The sequence below is a fragment of the Vigna unguiculata genome, chromosome 10, assembly GCF_037176805.1.
Source record: "Vigna unguiculata cultivar grain cowpea cultivar isolate G323 ecotype 2 chromosome 10, ASM3717680v1, whole genome shotgun sequence".
Classification (NCBI taxonomy): Eukaryota; Viridiplantae; Streptophyta; class Magnoliopsida; order Fabales; family Fabaceae; genus Vigna; species Vigna unguiculata.
In genome coordinates this window covers 25,849,477-25,855,408 of record NC_140801.1, presented here as the reverse complement: position 1 = coordinate 25,855,408, position 5,932 = coordinate 25,849,477, and positions in this window count along the sequence as shown.

The following is a 5,932-nucleotide window of genomic DNA, read 5'->3' as shown; positions in this document are numbered from 1 at the left end:
CTTTTTGAATCTACGTTCTTAGTATCAATATTGTTAAAATATCAAATTATTTTCTCATTTTGATTTTGTCTGTCATACTTCTTATGAAATTGTTTGTGTAATTATTTTGTGTTTTGCTCCTTCTGTGAAGATTATTACTAATTGTTTAATGTCAAATTACTTAATTACTCTTTTTTTTAGTTTGGGTTAATTGATTATGTGTTGAGAATTTAAAAAAAAAACATATAGTCTATATTTCAATGATGGACCATCTCTGCATAGATATGAAAGTATCCTCTCTTCATATTCTAATGAAGAAACAATGGTTAATAGCACTAAATTCCACTCTTTTTTGTTGTGATTGGATATGCACATGAATGACTTTTTGAATCTACATTTTTAGTATCAATAATGTTAAAACATCAAATTATTTTCTCATTTTGATTTTGTCCGTCTTACTTCTTATGAAATTTTTTGTGTAATTATTTTGTGTTTTGCTCCTTCTATGAAGATTATTACTAATTGTTTAATGTCAAATTTCTTAATTAGTCTTTTTTTTTAGCTTTGGGTTAATTATTATGTGTTGAGAATTTTATGAAGTTGTCAACATTAAAAAAAACATATAGTCTATATTTCAATGATGGGCCATCTCTGCACAGATATGAAAGTATCCTCTCTTCATAATCTAATCAAGAAACAATGCTTAATAGCACTAAATTCCACTCTTTTTTGTTGTGATTGGATATGCACATGAATGACTTTTTGAATCTACATTTTTAGTATCAATAATGTTAAAAAATCAAATTATTTTCTCATTTTGATTTTGTCTGTCATACTTCTTATGAAATTGTTTGTGTAATTATTTTGTGTTTTGCTCCTTCTGTGAAGATTATTACTAATTGTTTAATGTCAAATTTCTTAATTACTCTTTTTTTTAGTTTGGGTTAATTGATTATGTGTTGAGAATTTAAAAAAAAACATATAGTCTATATTTCAATGATGGGCCATCTCTGCATAGATATGAAAGTATCCTCTCTTCATATTCTAATGAAGAAACAATGGTTAATAGCACCAAATTCCACTCTTTTTTGTTGTGATTGGATATGCACATGAATGACTTTTTGAATCTACATTTTTAGTATCAATAATGTTAAAACATCAAATTATTTTCTCATTTTGATTTTGTCCGTCTTACTTCTTATGAAATTTTTTGTGTAATTATTTTGTGTTTTGCTCCTTCTATGAAGATTATTACTAATTGTTTAATGTCAAATTTCTTAATTAGTCTTTTTTTTAGCTTTGTGTTAATTATTATGTGTTGAGAATTTTATGAAGTTGTCAACATTAAAAAAGACATACAGTCTATATTTCAATGATGGGCCATCTCTGCACATATATGAAAGTATCCTCTCTTCATAATCTAATCAAGAAACAATGGTTAATACCACTAAATTCCATTCTTTTTTGTTGTGAATGGATATGCACATGAATGACTTTTTGAATCTACGTTCTTAGTATCAATATTGTTAAAATATCAAATTATTTTCTCATTTTGATTTTGTCTCTCATACTTCTTATGAAATTGTTTGTGTAATTATTTTGTGTTTTGCTCCTTCTGTGAAGATTATTACTAATTGTTTAATGTCAAATTACTTAATTACTCTTTTTTTTAGTTTGGGTTAATTGATTATGTGTTGAGAATTTAAAAAAGAAAACATATAGTCTATATTTCAATGATGGGCCATCTCTGCATAGATATGAAAGTATCCTCTCTTCATATTCTAATGAAGAAACAATGGTTAATAGCACTAAATTCCACTCTTTTTTGTTGTGATTGGATATGCACATGAATGACTTTTTGAATCTACATTTTTAGTATCAATAATGTTAAAACATCAAATTATTTTCTCATTTTGATTTTGTCCGTCTTACTTCTTATGAAATTTTTTGTGTAATTATTTTGTGTTTTGCTCCTTCTATGAAGATTATTACTAATTGTTTAATGTCAAATTTCTTAATTAGTCTTTTTTTTTAGCTTTGGGTTAATTATTATGTGTTGAGAATTTTATGAAGTTGTCAACATTAAAAAAAACATATAGTCTATATTTCAATGATGGGCCATCTCTACACAGATATGAAAGTATCCTCTCTTCATAATCTAATCAAGAAACAATGGTTAATAGCACTAAATTCCACTCTTTTTTGTTGTGATTGGATATGCACATGAATGACTTTTTGAATCTACATTTTTAGTATCAATAATCTTAAAAAATCAAATTATTTTCTCATTTTGATTTTTTCTGTCATACTTCTTATGAAATTGTTTGTGTAATTATTTTGTGTTTTGCTCCTTCTGTGAAGATTATTACTAATTGTTTAATGTCAAATTTCTTAATTACTCTTTTTTTTAGTTTGGGTTAATTGATTATGTGTTGAGAATTTAAAAAAAAACATATAGTCTATATTTCAATGATGGGCCATCTCTGCATAGATATGAAAGTATCCTCTCTTCATATTCTAATGAAGAAACAATGGTTAATAGCACCAAATTCCACTCTTTTTTGTTGTGATTGGATATGCACATGAACGACTTTTTGAATCTACATTTTTAGTATCAATAATGTTAAAACATCAAATTATTTTCTCATTTTGATTTTGTCCGTCTTACTTCTTATGAAATTTTTGTGTAATTATTTTGTGTTTTGCTCCTTCTATGAAGATTATTACTAATTGTTTAATGTCAAATTTCTTAATTAGTCTTTTTTTTAGCTTTGTGTTAATTATTATGTGTTGAGAATTTTATGAAGTTGTCAACATTAAAAAAGACATACAGTCTATATTCCAATGATGGGCCATCTCTGCACAGATATGAAAGTATCCTCTCTTCATAATCTAATCAAGAAACAATGGTTAATACCACTAAATTCCATTCTTTTTTGTTGTGAATGGATATGCACATGAATGACTTTTTGAATCTACGTTCTTAGTATCAATATTGTTAAAATATCAAATTATTTTCTCATTTTGATTTTGTCTCTCATACTTCTTATGAAATTGTTTGTGTAATTATTTTGTGTTTTGCTCCTTCTGTGAAGATTATTACTAATTGTTTAATGTCAAATTACTTAATTACTCTTTTTTTTAGTTTGGGTTAATTCATTATGTGTTGAGAATTTAAAAAAAAAAACATATAGTCTATATTTCAATGATGGGCCATCTCTGCATAGATATGAAAGTATCCTCTCTTCATATTCTAATGAAGAAACAATGGTTAATAGCAATAAATTCCACTCTTTTTTGTTGTGATTGGATATGCACATGAATGACTTTTTGAATCTACATTTTTAGTATCAATAATGTTAAAACATCAAATTATTTTCTCATTTTGATTTTGTCCGTCTTACTTCTTATGAAATTTTTTGTGTAATTATTTTGTATTTTGCTCCTTCTATGAAGATTATTACTAATTGTTTAATGTCAAATTTCTTAATTAGTCTTTTTTTTAGCTTTGGGTTAATTATTATGTGTTGAGAATTTTATGAAGTTGTCAACATTAAAAAAAACATATAGTCTATATTTCAATGATGGGCCATCTCTGCACAGATATGAAAGTATCCTCTCTTCATAATCTAATCAAGAAACAATGGTTAATAGCACTAAATTCCACTCTTTTTTGTTGTGATTGGATATGCACATGAATGACTTTTTGAATCTACATTTTTAGTATCAATAATGTTAAAAAATCAAATTATTTTCTCATTTTGATTTTGTCTGTCATACTTCTTATGAAATTGTTTGTGTAATTATTTTGTGTTTTGCTCCTTCTGTGAAGATTATTACTAATTGTTTAATGTCAAATTTCTTAATTACTCTTTTTTTTAGTTTGGGTTAATTGATTATGTGTTGAGAATTTAAAAAAAATACATATAGTCTATATTTCAATGATGGGCCACCTCTGCATAGATATGAAAGTATCCTCTCTTCATATTCTAATGAAGAAACAATGGTTAATAGCACTAAATTCCACTCTTTTTTGTTGTGATTGGATATGCACATGAATGACTTTTTGAATCTACATTTTTAGTATCAATAATTTTAAAACATCAAATTATTTTCTCATTTTGATTTTGTCCGTCTTACTTCTTATGAAATTTTTTGTGTAATTATTTTGTGTTTTGCTCCTTCTATGAAGATTATTACTAATTGTTTAATGTCAAATTTCTTAATTAGTCTTTTTTATAGCTTTGTGTTAATTATTATGTGTTGAGAATTTTATGAAGTTGTCAACATTAAAAAAGACATACAGTCTATATTTCAATGATGGGCCATCTCTGCACAGATATGAAAGTATCCTCTCTTCATAATCTAATCAAGAAACAATGGTTAATACCACTAAATTCCACTCTTTTTTGTTGTGAATGGATATGCACATGAATGACTTTTTGAATCTACGTTCTTAGTATCAATATTGTTAAAATATCAAATTATTTGCTCATTTTGATTTTGTCTCTTATACTTCTTATGAAATTGTTTGTGTAATTATGTTGTGTTTTGCTCCTTCTGTGAAGATTATTACTAATTGTTTAATGTCAAATTACTTAATTACTCTTTTTTTTAGTTTGGGTTAATTGATTATGTGTTGAGAATTTAAAAAAAAAACATATAGTCTATATTTCAATGATGGGCCATCTCTGCATAGATATGAAAGTATCCTCTCTTCATATTCGAATGAAGAAACAATGGTTAATAGCACTAAATTCCACTCTTTTTTGTTGTGATTGGATATGCGCATGAATGACTTTTTGAATCTACATTTTTAGTATCAATAATGTTAAAACATCAAATTATTTTCTCATTTTGATTTTGTCCGTCTTACTTCTTATGAAATTTTTTGTGTAATTATTTTGTGTTTTGCTCCTTCTATGAAGATTATTACTAATTGTTTAATGTCAAATTTCTTAATTAGTCTTTTTTTTTAGCTTTAGGTTAATTATTATGTGTTGAGAATTTTATGAAGTTGTCAACATTAAAAAAAATATATAGTCTATATTTCAATGATGGGCCATCTCTGCACACATATGAAAGTATCCTCTCTTCATAATCTAATCAAGAAACAATGGTTAATACCACTAAATTCCACTCTTTTTTGTTGTGATTGGATATGCACATGAATGACTTTTTGAATCTACGTTGTTAGTATCAATATTGTTAGAATATCAAATTATTTTCTCATTTTGATTTTGTCTGTCATACTTCTTATGAAATGTTTTGTGTAATTATTTTGTGTTTTGCTCCTTCCGTGAAGATTATTACTAATTGTTTAATGTCAAATTTCTTAATTACTCCTTTTTTTAGTTTGGGTTAATTGATTATGTGTTGAGAATTTAAAAAAAAAACATATAGTCTATATTTCAATTATGGGCCATCTCTGCATAGATATGAAAGTATCCTCTCTTCATATTCTAATGAAGAAACAATGGTTAATAGCACTAAATTCCACTCTTTTTTGTTGTGATTGGATATGCACATGAATGACTTTTTGAATCTACATTGTTAGTATCAATATTGTTAAAAGATCAAATTATTTTCTCATTTTCATTTTGTCTGTCATACTTCTTATGAAATTGTTTATGTAATTAATTTGTGTTTTGCTCCTTCTGTGAAGATTATTACTAATTGTTTAATGTCAAATTTCTTAGTTAGTCTTTCTTTTAGCTTTGGGTTAATTGATTATGTGTTGAGAATTTTATGAAGTTGTCAATACTAAAGAAAACATATAGCCTATATTTCAATGATGGGCCATTTTTGGACAGATATGAAAGTATCTCTCTTCATAATCTAATGAAGAAACAATGGTTAATAGCACTAAATTCCACTCTTTTTTGTTGTGATTGGATATGCAAATGAATGACTTTTTGAATCTACATTGTTAGTATCAATGTCGTTAAAAAAT